Source organism: Balaenoptera physalus (genome assembly GCF_965194825.1).
Source record: "Balaenoptera physalus genome assembly, chromosome: 6".
NCBI lineage: Eukaryota > Metazoa > Chordata > Mammalia > Artiodactyla > Balaenopteridae > Balaenoptera > Balaenoptera physalus.
In genome coordinates, this window is record NC_138885.1 from 87,644,384 (window position 1) to 87,659,890 (window position 15,507).

The following is a 15,507-nucleotide window of genomic DNA, read 5'->3' on the forward strand; positions in this document are numbered from 1 at the left end:
ATTTACATTACTATTTTCATCACTATTTTCACACTGCAATGAACCACTTTTGAGCCACTGATCTATTTTTGTGAAATGGAGATACAATTTAAGACCAGCAACAACAAACTATGCTACTTTAACAAATAAACAATAAGCAAATGACATAAAAAGTATATTAACCAAGATGAAGTGCACCATGATGAAGTGCTTATGAAATGTAAGCTATATTGACCAGTGCAGTCTTCATAGCATGAACACAATTTTTCATACCATAATAAATTTTAAGAACATAATGGGATTTCTGCTGAAATTATAATTACTCTCACATCTCAGGGTCCTACATGCTCTGCCACTCCTACACCACCTTTCTGATTCACATTTCGAAGTCCCCCCCCATCACCCCACCCCCTTGTGTTGGTCTTCTTGCTAAACTTTGAACACATCCAAACACATTCTCACCTTCAGGCCTTCACACTGGCTGTTCCCTCTGCCTGGAACACTCCCCCTCAGGTATCTGTATGAGTAACTTCTGTCACTTCCTTTAAGTCTTTGCTTAAGGTCTCTTTCTTCATGAGGGCTACTCAACTACATTTATCCTGTTCTACTTTCTTTCTTCCAAAGCACTTATCCCCTTCTACCATGCTATATAATTTACTTATTCATTTGGTTTATTGTGCATCTCCCACTCCTACCCCTCCACTCCCAACTGAATGAAAACTTCACAAGGGCAGTTTTATTCATTCAGCACCTAGATTCATGGAAGGTGCTTAATAAATAGTAGTTGAATGAATGAATGAATAAGTGAAATTTTTTCACTGCTTTTCCTTTTTAACCACCAATCTGTCTGTGGATCTTACTTTGAGAATTAAACAGAAAATGGAGAACTATCAAATGATTTAAGCAAGAGAACTACACAAGGTCAGAAGATGATTTAAAGTTTGGAAAGGCTGGGCTTTTTTTTTAGTTTAAAAGTCAGCCCATGAAAAAAATGATGAAAGTCACAATTTTCCAAATGACTAGGTCTTTGTAAGTAGTTAATTTCAACCCCGCAATACACATATCTATAGATATATGATTTGTATATATACACATACACATATATGCATGCGCACATTAGACATATGTTGAACAAATCTAGAAGCAGCTAAGGACATTCTTCCATCATATGGGTATTCCTCATATAAAAGCTAATGACTTAGGTAATAGTTAAGACAACCATCCATCGTAATTTTCCTGGGATAGCCCAGTTTATACTGTTTGATCTGGTGCCCCTTGCAATTAGTATCCCCTTTTACTCTCAAAAGTGTCCTTATCTGAGCAAAAATAACTACATGGTTATCCTACTCATAAAGAAGATACATACATTTCTTCTAATTCAAGCATGCCGACCAAGCTTTTGAGGATTTTAGTGGAGTGGGTGTGGAAAAAGTGACAGCCATAATTAATTGTAACACCTACTGGCCAGCACTGCAAATGAACTCTTTCAAACAGGCAATTCTTTAGCCAAGGAGCACAGCCATTGTTGAAGTACATGCCACAAGCTTCATATATCTAGCTTTAGAACTCAAATCCCCACCAGGTCACCTGCACAATCTCCAGCCCCTATGAGAATGTTCACGTGATGAGTGGGCACAGCACATTCTTCTCTGCAAGCCCTTTGTCTGAAAAACTGAGACCCAAACCCAAGACTCTAGTCAAAAGAGAGGGCAGAAAACAAAGGCTCTTCTATTATCCTCGTGGCCCAGAGGGCTTGGAAACTAGGAGAATGTGGAGTCAAGTCTTCACAACGACACATGTGTTTTGGTCTCTGAGTAAATTCCAAGAACTTGACCAAACACTAGATCTTGAAACTTTCATTCATATCTGCAAAAGCCATGCACCCATCAAGTCTGCAAACAGAATTTTGTTGAAGCTGCTCTCCCGGATCATAGGAGTTGTCCCAATTCATGCCAGCCCTAGGTAAACAGGTGTTCATTCTTATTGTGCTCGAAGACAATAATAACCTGGGCTCAGAGCCAGAGAGGACACTTAATATGTCAAGGAAAAAACTATTTTATTTCTTATATGTATAAATAGATGACAACAACCAATTACGTCAGTCTTTTGTCTTCCTTGTTATTTCTTTTTTCCTTATGCATTTTTTGGGGTTTTTTTTTAACCTTTCTTACCTTTGCATTTAACAAATTAAAGACTGAAACAAAGCCAGACTCAAAATTTGAAGTCAGGAGAGGGTGGTGAAGAAAATAATGAAGATTCCTTAATATCTAGGGTGACCACATAATTTATCATCCAAACCAGGGCACTTTTAAATGTGAAAGGGGATGCATTTGATAATTCAGATAGGTCAACAGGAAAAAACCAGGACTACTGCAGGCTAACCAGAGGGTGTAGTCACCCTTCTAATCCCTCATACATTTTCCCACACAAAAGGCATCCTGTGTGTAAAGAAGCAATTCTGCCTCTGCTACATCAACCGAACTTCAAATATAGTCCTCCCTCTTTCAGGCCAGGCCTGGCTTTCCACAATGGAGCTGGAAATGTTTTCACTCCGCCCTGCCATTCCCTATTCGTGCAAAACTGGTTCCATTTTTACTCAAGAAAGCAAGCAGCAACACACTAGAATGTGGATGCAGGCCAGGTGCCCAGTAAGCCCAGGCCTGGTGCCTCGGGTTTCTCATAAAGGAATACTTCACAAGAAAGGAAGCAACCTGGTGAGAAGGTACACAGATACCAACCGCAGATTTAACAATCTGAATTTGAATGTTAGACCCTTTTGTTGATGCCAAGGCACACGCTGAAACTGGGCAGAGCCCGAAAGCCACCTCTCCAGCAGCACACATTCATCCAGAAGAAATGGCTATGGCACCTGTCCTCAGCTACAGGTAACAACCTTGGTTTCCTTGCCTTTTGCTGAGATCAGTGGTGCAGAAGGATGTGAAAAAAGTAAGAAAATATGTTTTTTTTTCCCTCAAGATCACAGTTCCCACGTTAAACAGAGCCAAGGCTTACTTTTACCCCATACTTCCTGTTCAGGGGGGCCAAACATTGCTCATGTTCTTCATTAAATTTAGTCCTGTGGTTAGTGACTATTAATTTACTGGAATATTTTCCCTCACATGCATCCAGAGGGGAGACCAATTTTGCAATCTAGTTGGAATCTACAGCACATAAAGAATCTATAATGGTGGTAGGAGCAGAAAAGCTCCAGCTGGCTTATCTCAAATGTTCAGAATGACTGATTTCTTCACAGACTCCAGTCATTCAAAAAGATTCACTGCCCAAGCCTGTTCAATGCTGTGATGGAGACACTGATAAAGCAAATGTCTTAGGCTGTTAAGCCTTATAAAAGTAGAGTACTACCCATAGCTGAGAGTCTCATGACAAATGCTGGGAGCCAGGGAACCACCTGTCACGGAGATGGTAGAAGAAACTCCTTTTGAATTCATGCAGATGGGACTAAAGTCCTTCCAGCTAGGAGACACTATGAGTCCAAGGGGCCATTTGTATACAAGAACTGCTGTTTACCCAGTGGTATGATAATCTTAAATTCAAAGACATTTTTCTTAATATAACTGTTTAAACTGCTTCACATAGCCACAATTGAGGCCAAAATGGGCCGAAGGAATAATCAAAACAAACAGCTCAATAATGACTTTTTAAATGTTCAAAGAAAGAAGAAACTAACTGGTTAGGCTGCTGGATGATAAGGTTATAAAGCCTCCTGTGGGAGATGAAAATTATGTCTTCCCCACCTGACCCCATCTCCCAACAGTGAAGTGGATAATTTCGGAAGAATACAATGACCCTTTATGCTAGGCTTCTCTTGTCTGCTAGGGATGCCATCTGTCTCCCACACTATATAAACAATCCCTGCAGGAATCTTCTGATGCCCAAACAGATTAGCAAACTCCAGATTTTCACACCATTAATAATATCCCCATCCAGATTAGGCTTCTTGCTTTAATAACTCCAAAGATAAGCCTAATAACTGATCCTTTTTGTTTACAGGTAATGTGAGTGTCATTTTAAAGATAACCTCTCAGAACACACAGCCATCTGTTGGAGGGGGGGGCGGGTGGAGCTCTCTCTAGGCAACAGAAGAAATGAGCCCTTGAGGGAACAGGAGAAATAGTAAAATGAAAATCATACTTATGAGACAAATGAAAACATGAAATTTCACCAGGTCTAATAGAGGACTCTAATAATTACATTAAAATCTTTTTCTTCCAAATGACAAACTAGAAAACTATTCAAAAAAAGACAAGTTTCACACTTTGACAAAGGCATACGTACAATAAGAATTCAGAGTTTGCTTGACTCTAGGACAGTGAAAGCAGAAACCGTACTGGGAAGGCTAAAGGCCCCCGGGGAAGTTTGCCTACCGTTCACCTCTACCTACGAGGATTGCTGATGCTTGCCTTCTCCAAGTTTAATATCGATTGATCCCCTGTAACTCTGTGAGCTCTCTGTATTGTCTCCAAAGACTTCCAACTCTAAAAGAAATAAATGTACCTGTAAAGATGTTCCTAAATTAATAATAATCAAGGAAAAACACCTGAGCTCTGCTAACAGCGGAAAACACAAGGCATGGAAGAGCCAGACCTCTGCAGTTGCACGTCCTCGGAAACGTCTACGTCTAAATCTGCAGCCCCAGTTTCCTCCAGGCCCCAAGCCCCCGCAGAGGATGCTCACAACACGTTCCAAACCAAAAAGGAAATGAAGCCTCCGCTCCCTCAAGTGACGCTCAGATGGACCCAAGAGTCTCAGCTCCCCGGGAGAACCAAACCTTGAAACACGTCCCAGTGCCTCTCACCCGCGTCTCTGGGCAGCGGAAGCCGAAATGTCAAATGAATGACCGCGCCGGGGCGAGAGGGAGGAAAACAAAGCCGCCTCCCGCTGTCCAGTACCTGCGGCGCGAGAGCCGGGCCAGGGCCGCGTACTCACCTGGGGCTCGGCGCCCGCTGCCGCCGACTGCGGGTGGGGACGGGGCCGCCGGGCGGCAGGGCGCCCCCGCAGTCGCCCGAACCCGCGGCCCCGGCGCCCTCCGGCCGGCCCGCGCGCGCCGCGGGGAAAGCAGGCGACCGGGGGCGCCGCCGCGCGTAGCATGCAGCTCCCGGCTGCGGCGGCCGCTGCCACGGGACCGAGGGACCCTGCGCGGCCGTCTCCGACCCGGCGACTCCGAGGCAGCGACGAGAGACGCAGCGCGGAGCCGAGCGCGCCCGGCGCGCCCCTCAGCGGCTCTTCCCGCCGCCTTCCGCAGCGGGCTGGGTCTCGGCTCGCCTTTGTGCTGGCATCCTCCTTCGCTCCCAACGACGCCCGGAGCTCCCCGGGCGGCTCCGCGCCGCCGCCGCCCACCCCCGGGTTACGCCGCGCCCCCCGCGCGGCCCGCCGATTCTGTCGAGTCAGCAGCAGCGGCGGCGGCGGCGGCGGCGGCGGCAGCGGCGGTGACGCGCGAAGCCATATCTCCCGCCCGCGCTCGGGAGGGCGCCAGGGGTCTGGGCGTCCGGAGTGGGTTTACGGGCGAGCTCGGCGGCCCGGGCGCGGCGCGTCCCCGAGCGGCCCCGCAGCGCCTGGCTCCCCGCCGCTCGCTCTCCAGGCGTCGCCCGCGAGCCTCGCGCCGGCCCGCCTGCGTCGCCCTCTCTCGCCGCTCCCCGCGGGCTCGCCCGGCCTCCCTCGCGCTGCCACCTTCCTCGGGCCCAGCGTGCCCGGTGCCCGCCCTGGCCCTCGGGGGGCGAAGGGTGCGGGCCGCTCACCTCTCGCGGCGTCGGCGCCCCTCCCGCTGGACGCCCGAGCGGCATCTGCCCGCACCTCCCTGCGGGGCGCTGGGCTGGGGGCTTCCTGCACGTCAGGGACCAGAGTGGGGGAGGCGGGAGGGGTGAGGGGAGAGGACGGGAGGGACTGCCAGACCTTGGCCAGCTGGACCTTCCCGGGGAAGGTGTGGGAGAGCGAGGCGGATGCAGCTGGGCGAAGGACGAATGCCGAGGCTGCGGCGGAGCCCGAGCTGCTCTCCTTCTGCGACGCCGAAGGACATGAGGGTTCCGAGAGGCGCCGCGGAGGAAGAAGACCCTCTGAGGTCAGGCAGGCTGGAGTCTTCCTGAATCCCCCCGGAAGGCTGAACGGAGGAGTGTCATGCCTCGGTTTCCCCAACTGCAAGGGCAAGACGGTAATACTCAGGTCACCTACACGGGGTGTGGTCACGATTAAAAATGGATTATTGAAAGCCCTCCCAGCTACTTTGCCTAAAGAGGGCACTCAAATTAAAAATGACCGTATTAATACTTTCAGCTTTCTGTTTACTTCTTTTGTAGCATCTTCATTGACTCAGTCCCACTTAGAGGAAAGAGTAAAAACGCTGACATATAAGACGATTACCCCCTATGCGTGGTATTTATCTGGGTAAGGGAAAGATTTACTTGATTTTACAGTTTAACTACAACCATAGGAAGAAAGTCCCAAAACATTTTTTCCACAAATAATGGATATCCTTATTTACGGTTTTTTGAGTATGTACTTTAAGTATTATCCATTTCTCTGATAACAGCTATTCATTTTTCCTTTGGAAACTACCCCTTCCCCCTTGCCCACGAGTCTTTGCGGTTCCAGGATACTGACACCTCCCGCCCTCACTCCCCAGAACTGGCCAGTCTTCATGTTCCAGACCACAGTGATTGGTTCTGGGATGGGCATATTGGTGCAGGAACTCAATCTGGGGCTTTTGCTGAATCAGTTCAGAAAAAGAAGCCCTTCAAACTAGAATAACTTATTTGGAAGGATATAAGCCAGTGGTAAGTACCACCAATGCCTGTAAATGAAGTCAAGTCAACTTCAAGAGAAGGAAAACTGTGGGAGAGGGGATGATATCTTTTGAGACTTAGGAGGCAAACATATCTGAAGTGAACTCTACCCCCGAAGGCAAAAATCCCCCTCCTTTCCTCAAGGCAGTTTCAGTTGTGTTCTGTCACAAGTCACAAAAAGCCCTGACTCATTATTCCTCTGGATCTTTCCATCCCAGGCATCATTGCTAGGCTACTCCAATGAATTGATGAACAACCCCCCACGCCCCCCCCCCCACACACACACAAAAGAAAAAAAATGGTCCTATTCTTGTACTTGCTGGAAGAGTAGGGATCCCGAAAGATCCCACATGATGTTCTCTTTCTACAACTTGCTGTAGACTTAGCAGCCCCACAACTGCAACCCTTAACCTCCTGTGTTGATTAAGCGCTGTCTTACAATCTGGCTTTAAACAAAAAAGCATAAAAATAAATAGAGCTAAAATGGATCATTCTTGCTGCTCTTAGGTTTAAAAAAACAAAAACAAAACCTTTCTCCCTCACCTTAAAAGCAGTCCCATCTATCTTTAAAACTCTCTATGTATCAGGCATTAAACATGAGGCTGAGGCTTCAAATAAGGTTAATTAGCAAAGTCATCTTAAAAGCTCAGACTTGCAAAAGTGTGTAAAGGTTAGGTTCTTTTCATACCACACTCCCCATCCCTGTCACTACCACTCCCCAAACTGGGGCCTCCCCTTCACAGGATCCCTGACTGGTCCTCATTTAGCCTCTTCCTGAGCTGTTCCTGTGAAGAAAACTCAGTATTTCATTAGCTGGTCAATTCTACATTGAAACTGGCCTAACATTAGGTAGTGATTCCTTATATTGAGTTGAAATACTTCTTTCACCTCACAGGACTACAGGGACTAAAGACAGACTTGGGAACCCCTTGAATTTTTTCTTCCAAGATCTCTGCATGGCCCTTAGCTGTTTATCATAAGGCAGAGAGTCCTGACCCTTCATCATCCTCCATTACCTCCTTTCTGTGAACGTGTTCACCTTTGAGCACTCCTCCTGAAGCACAGCATTCAAAGCTAAACCCAAAGGCAGATTCCAGGAAACTTAAAATTCAAGCCTCTTCCAGCACCGCAAGAGGGGTCCTAGAAGTATATTCATGTGGTATTATGTTTCTGTAAAAGTTTTGGAAGTAAAATATTTTCATCTTAAAAGATTGCTGTCTCTGTGTACTCTAACTTCCCTTCAGTCATAATTTTCCTTGTGTCCAGAAGCACTGAAGTGATTGCTGGCATTTTGGGGATCTGGCTAAGGGGAAGCTGAGTTAGTTAAATGCAAAAAATTCATGTGGTTCATGGGCATTACAGCCCATTGGAACAGTAGCATCTATTCTGACTGCTTGAAGGCCTACTGTCACCTGGGTCACTTGGTATTGTGACACGAAGGTGGATGGCCAGAGACCAATCAGCAAATGAATGCTTTGGGACCCAGCACAGAAGCATGTAGGCAATGGGGTAATGTTTGAAATGTATGGATCCAGAACTAGAATTGGAAAATCCTCCCACATCTTATTCTGTATATGTAAAAGAAATTTGGTACAGATTTTCCCAAATTTGACCACTATCTTAAAAAATGTATGTAACTTTCCCAATAATGAGTTGTAGACTGGAAAGAAACTCTTCTAAACTACCAATAATAAAAATAAATTTCAATCAACTCCACTAGTTGAACTATCTATTGAAAGACTGAACTATCTATTAACTCTATAGAACAAAATGTAAAAAAAATCATTTTCATATGAAGAAGAAATCAAAGAGTATGCAGTCAAAAGATGTAGGAAAAAGTATTGTTAAAGGTATACTAGGCAGTTAATTAATTTAAAACATCAAGATATTTTTCTGAATTTGGTGATGTCTGGTTCTTGTGAATTTTTTAATTTGTAATTGGTTGTGATTTTTATTCTAAATAAATACTTTTTGTACCTTCTTTTATACTTGTGGGGTTTTTTCTTAAAGAAGCCTCTGTACTGTGTAATCTTCAGACTCCACAAAATGTGGATCTATCCCCTATTGAACCTGATACTCTGAATGTAGTCTAATCAGTGTAGCATTCAGGGAGTGGGAGCTTCCAATGGAAGAAATAACTAAGCACAATAATAGTTGAGACATCCATTACTGTCCTAGTTCATCTATCAACCATCACAGAGAAATGAATGACTAGTTACAACTAGGGAATTTAGGGCATGACTGAAGAATGTCCATTTGAACACACACAAAAAGAAAATTTCTTAAATGTATTACAACTTTTCTGTCTTTTGAAAGAAAGTATACCAAACCTAATTGATTCATCATTTTCATAGTGGCTGTAATTTATTTACTATGCTATGATTCAGTGATACCCTTAGGACCTATCTAGGCATAAATGTTTTTGCCTCTACACTAAATGGCCTCAGGCTCCTATAGTTTTCATTGTTGCTGTTGTACTTTAAAAGTAACTTTTTCCTTTGAACCCCATATTGTTCCTATAACCTTTTCTTTTCTTCATAATCTTTCTTGTTTCACTTTAAGTTCTTGTTTATGGTCTGGTATGGAATTGATAAACTATATAAACATTCTCATTAGAACTCTGTTTAAAATGCTTTGTGGGAGGGAAGAGGTTCAGTGAATAATATGCCTGAGCTTTAGTGCATACATTTCATGGTATCTGTTGTGGTTGCTTGGAATCCTTTCTTATTTTCTTCCAATTTCTCACTCACTAGTAATGGTAAGAAGCCCTGGATTCTCCTTTTCACATATTCTCTAAGTAAATATTTAATAACCATTTACTATGAGCCAGGCATTCTTCTAAGTGTTAAGGATACAGAAGTAAAGGGAACAGAAAAAAAATCCCTGCCCTTGTGAAGCTTATATTCTGATGGAATAGGGAAGGAGAGGTCAAATAATAAGTTGTGGCAGAAAATGTTAGTGTTTACAATACCCATATGTTCCTATATGTTTTCCAGTCTCCTTTGCATTTAGGATAGCTGTGTGACTACTTCTGGCAAATAGAATTTAAGCAGCAATGATGGGTATCACTTCTAGCAGTGGAGTTAAAAATCCAATGTGACTTCTTTCCTTCTCTTCACCTTCACTGGATACCACAGAGGCCACCTGTTGAAATGGTGTCACCCCAAGATGGAAGGAGCCTGCATCCCTGAGCCATCACTTGGAGGAAAGCTAACTGATATAAGACTATGATGAGAGCAAGAAATACAGTGTTAAGCTACTTATTTGTTACAGCAGCCAGTATTAATGATCCTGACTAGGGACTTCCCTGGTGGTCCAGTGGAAAAGAATCTGCCTTCCAATGCAGGGGATGTGGGTTCGATCCCTGGTCGGGGAGCTAGGTTCCCACATGTCGTGGGGCAGCTAAGCCCACACTCCACAGCTACTGAGCTCGCGCTCCTCAACTAGAGAGAAAACCCGCACACCACAACTAGAGAGAAGCCCATGCACCGCAGGGAAAGATCCTGCACGCCTCAACGAAGATCCCGCGTGCCACAACTAAGACCCGATGTAGCCAAAAATAAGTAAATAAATAAATAGATGATCCTGACTACGATGGAAATTAATACCTTGAAATAGGGTATTGCTATAATTAAAACCTAAAATATGTGGCATTTACTTAGGAGTTCAGTAGCAAGTAGCAAAAAACTAACCTTGGAAGCTAGAAAGATGGTGAAAATAGTATGCAGTGGCAAAACAATTAGTAAAATGTTACCGTTACCACATAACATATTGAGCCACTGAGTCAGCAGCAGTAAGATAAGTGATTGGAAAGAATCAATTAGTAAGTGATAGAGACTACTGGTTGCATATGGCAAACTATGACAAAACAGATACGAGTTGAGGAAAGAAGTAACCAATTTTCAAAAATAAATGAGAGATTACAGAAAGTCTAGAAATTTCAGTCTTCACAGAGGTGGAAAACCTGACTGCTTTTATATTCCAAACAGTAAAAGATGGGATTTATAAAAGTTTGACAAAGCCCCAGTAAAATTCAGCCAGGGAAAAGATAACATTTAAGGGTGTGGTTAGATAGGTTCAAGGTTACCATTAAGTTGAGGAAGGTTTAATCTAATATTTACAAAAACACTGGGTATAGTTACTGGCACACGTAACTGACTGGAAGAAAAAGATCAGAAACCTATTTATTTTATTAGTTTTTTTATTTTTTTAATGTTATTATGATTTTATTTATTTATTTTTTAACATCTTTATTGGAGTATAATTGCTTTACAATGCTGCGTTCATTTCTGCTCTATAACAAACTGAATCAGCTATACATGTACATATAGCCCCATATCTCCTCCCTCTTGCATCTCCCTCCCACTCTCCTATCCCACCCCTCTAGGTGGTCACAAAGCACAGAACTGATCTCCCTGTGCTATGCAGCTGCTTCCCACTAGCTATCTATTTAACATTTGGTAGTGTATATACGTCCATGCCACTCTCTCACTTCGTCGCAGTTTACCCTTCCCCCTCCCCATATCCTCAAGTCCATTCTCTAAGTCTGCGTCTTTATTCCTTTCCTGCCCCTAGGTTCTTCAGAACCATTTTTTTTAGATTCCATATATATGTGTTAGCATACGGTATTTGTTTTTCTCTTTCTGACTTACTTAACTCTGTATGACAGACTCTAGGTCCATCCACCTCACTACAAATAACTCAATTTCGTTTCTTTTTATGGCTGAGTAATATTCCATTGTATATATGTGCCACATCTTCTTTATCCATTCATCTGTTGATGGACACTTAGGTTGCTTCCATGTCCTGGCTATTGTAAATAGAGCTGCAGTGAACATTGTGGTACATGACTCTTTTTGAATTATGGTTTTCTCAGGGTATATGCCCAGTTGTGGGATTGCTGGGTCGTATGGTAGTTCTATTTATAGTTTGTTTGTTTTTTTTTAATTTATCTGCAAGTCTTTTTTTTTTTTTTTTTTTTTACTTATGGCTGTGTTGGGTCTTAGTTTCTGTGCGAGGGCTTCCTCTAGTTGCGGCAAGTGGGGGCCACTCTTCATCGTGGTGCGCAGGCCTCTCACTATCGCGGCCTCTCTTGTTGCGGAGCACAAGCTCCAGACGTGCAGGCTCAGCAATTGTGGCTCACGGGCCTAGTCGCTCCACGGCATGTGGGATCTTCCCAGACCAGGGCTCGAACCCGTGTCCCCTGCATTGGCAGGCAGATTCTCAACCACTGCACCACTAGGGAAGTCCTATTTATAGTTTTTTAAGGAACCTCCATACTGTTCTCCATAGTGACTGTATCAATTTACATTCCCACCAACAGTGCAAGAGGGTTCCCTTTTCTCCACACCCTCTTCAGCTTTTATTGTTTGTAGATTTTTTTGTTGATGGCCATTCTGATTGGTGTGAGGTGAAACCTCATTGTAGTTTTGATTTGCATCTCTCTAATGATTAGTGATGTTGGGCATTCTTTCATATGTTTGTTGGCAATCTGTATATCTTCTTTGGAGAAATGTCTATTTAGGCCTTCTGCCCATTTTTGGATTGGGTTGTTTGTTTATTTGATATTGAGCTGCATGAGTTGCTTGTAAATTTTGGAGGTTAATCCTTTGTCAGTTGCTTCGTTTGCAAACATTTTCTCCCATTCTGAGGGTTGTCTTTTCATCTTGTTTATGGTTTTCTTTGCTATACAAAAGCTTTTAAGTTTCATTAGGTCCCATTTGTTTATTTTTGTTTTTATTTCCATTCCTCTAGGAGGTGGGTCAAAAAGGATCTTGACTGATTTATATCATAGAGTGTTCTGCCTGTGTTTTCCTCTAAGAGTTTGATAGTGTCTGGCCTTACATTTAGGTCTTTAATCCATTTTGAGTTTATTTTTGTGTATGGTGTTAGGGAGTATGCTAATTTCATTCTTTTACATGTAGCTGTCCAATTTTCCCAGCACCGCTTATTGAAGAGGTTATCTTTTCTCCATTGTATATTCTTGCCTCCCTTATCAAAAATAAGGTGACCGTATGTGCGTGGGTTTATCTCTGGGCTTTCTATCCTGTTCCGTGATCTATATTTCTGTTTTTGTGCCAGTACCATAGTATCTTCATTACTGTAGCTTTATAGTACAGTCTGAAATCCGGGAGCCTGATTTCTCCAGCTCCGTTTATCTTTCTCAAGATTGCTTTGGTTATTCGGGGTCTTTTGTGTTTCCATACAAATTGTGAAATTTTTTGCTTTGGTTCTGTGAAAAATGCCATTGGTGGTTTGATAGGGATTGCACTGAATCTGTAGATTGCTTTGGGTAGTAGAGTCATTTTCACAATGTTGATCCTTCCAATCCAACAACATGGTATAGCTCTCCATCTGTTTGTATACTCTTTTTTTTTTTTTTTTAAAGATATGGCAATTTATTATTTACTTTTTATTTATTTATGGCTGTGTTGGGTCTTCGTCTCTGTGCGAGGGCTTTCTCTAGTTGTGGCAAGCGGGGGCCACTCTTCATCGCGGTGCGCGGGCCTCTCACTATCGCGGCTTCTCTTGTTGCGGAGCACAGGCTCCAGACGCACAGGCTCAGTAATTGTGGCTCACGGGCCCAGCTGCTCTGCGGCATGTGGGATCTTCCCAGACCAGGGCTCGAACCCGTGTCCCCTGCATTGGCAGGCAGATTCTCAACCACTGCGCCACCAGGGAAGCCCCTGTTTGTATACTCTTTAATTTCTTTCATCAGTGTCTTATAGTTTTCTGCATACAATTCTTCCATCTCCTTTGGTAGGTTTCTTCCTAGGTATTTTATTCTTTTTGTTGCAGTGGTAAACGGGAGTGTTTGCTTAATTTTTCTTTCAGATTTTTCGTCATTAGTGTATACGAATGCAAGAGATTTCTGTGCATTAATTTTGTATCCTGCTACTTTACCAATTTGTTGATTAGCTCTAGTAGTTTACTGGAAGCATCTTTAGGATTCTCTATATGTAGTATCAATGTCATCTGCAAACAGTGACAACTTCTTCATTTCCTATTTGGATTCCTTTTATTTTTCTCTTCTCTGATTGCTGTGGCTAAAATTTCCAAAACTATGTGGAATAATAGTGGTGAGAGTGGACAACCTTGTCTTTTTCCTGATTTTAGAGGAAATGGTTTCAGTTTTTCACCATTGAGAATGATGTTGGCTGTGGGTTTGTCATATATGGCCTTTATTATGTTGAGGAAAGTTCCCTCTATGCCTACTTTCTGGAGTGTTTTTATCATAAATGGGTGTTGAATTTTGTCAAAAGCTTTCTCTGCATCTATTGAGATGGTCATATGGTTTTACTCCTTCAATTTGTTAATATGGTGTATCACATTGATTGATTTGCATATATTGAAGAATCCTTGCATTCCAGGGATAAATCCCACTCGTTCATGGCGTATGATCCTTTTAATGTGGTGTTGGATTCTGTTTGTTAGTATTTTGTTGAGGATTTTTGCATCTATGTTCATCAGTGATATTGACCTGTAGTTTTCTTTCTTTGTGACATCTTTGTCTGGTTTTCATATTAGGGTGATGGTGGCCTCGTAAAATGAGTTTGGGAGTGTTCCTCCCTCTGCTGTGTTGTGGAAGAGTTTGAGAAGGATAGGTGTTAGCTCTTCTCTAAATGTTTGATAGAATTCGCCTGTGAAGCCATCTGGTCCTGGGCTTTTGTTTGTTGGAAGATTTTTAATCACAGTCTCAATTTCAGTGCTTGTGATTGGTCTGTTCATATTTTCTATTTCTTCCTGGTTCAGTCTCAGAAGGTTGTGGTTTTCTAAGAATTTGTCCATTTCTTCCAGGTTGTCCATTTTATTGGCATAGAGTTGCTTGTAGTAATCTCTCATGATCCTTTGTATTTCTGCCATGTCAGTTGTTACTTCTCCTTTTTCACTTCTAATTCTATTGATTTGAGTCTTCTCCCTTTTTTTCTTGATGAGTCTGGCTAATGGTTTATCAATTTTGTTGATCTTCTCAAAGAACCAGCTTTTAGTTTTACTGATCTTTGCTATAGTTTCCTTCATTTCTTTTTCATTTATTTCTGATCTGATCTTTATGATTTCTTTCCTTCTGCTAACTTTGGGGTTATTTTGTTCTTCCTTCTTAATTGCTTTAGGTGTAAAGTTATGTTGTTTATTTGAGATGTTTCTTGTTTCTTGAGGTAGGATTGTATTGCTATAAACTTCACTCTTAGAACTGCTTTTGCTGCATTCCATAGATTTTGGGTCATCATTTTTTGTCATTTGTTTCTAGGTATTTTTTGATTTTTCTTTGATTTCTTCAGTGATCTCTTGGTTATTTAGTTGTGTATTGTTTAGCCTCCATGTATTTGTATTTCTTACAGAATTTTTCCTGTAATTGATATCTAGTCTTATAGCGTTGTGGTCAGAAAAGATACTTGATATTATTCAATTTTCTTATATTTACCAAGGCTTGATTTGTGACCCAAGATATGATCTATTCTGAGAATGTTCCATGAGCACTTGAGAAGAAAGTGTATTCTGTTGTTTCTGGATGGAATGTCCTACAAATATCAGTTAAGTCCATCTTGTTTAATGTATCATTTGAAGCTTGTGTTTCCTTTTTTATTTTCATTTTGGATGATCTGTTCATTGGTGAAAGTGGGGTGTTAAAGTCCCCTACTGTGATTGTGTTGCTGTCGATTTCCCCTTTTATGGCTGTTAGCATTTGCCTTATGCATTGAGGTGCTCCTATGTTGGGTGCATAAACATTTAC

The 15,507-nt window shown here is 42.5% G+C and overlaps 1 protein-coding gene across 7 annotated transcripts in view; it reads right to left on the reverse strand.

Annotated features, from left to right (window-relative positions):
- The window catches only part of HECW2 (HECT, C2 and WW domain containing E3 ubiquitin protein ligase 2), a 415,090-nt gene extending 410,030 nt beyond the window's left edge, over positions 1-5,060 (reverse strand). For all 7 annotated transcript variants that reach the window (XR_014265176.1, XM_082466948.1, XM_082466947.1 and 4 more), the window contains exon 1: positions 4,927-5,060. The gene's annotated coding sequence lies outside the window, so the exon portion shown is untranslated. The remainder of the gene's footprint in view (positions 1-4,926) is intronic.
- Positions 5,061-15,507: the final 10,447 nt, after the last annotated feature.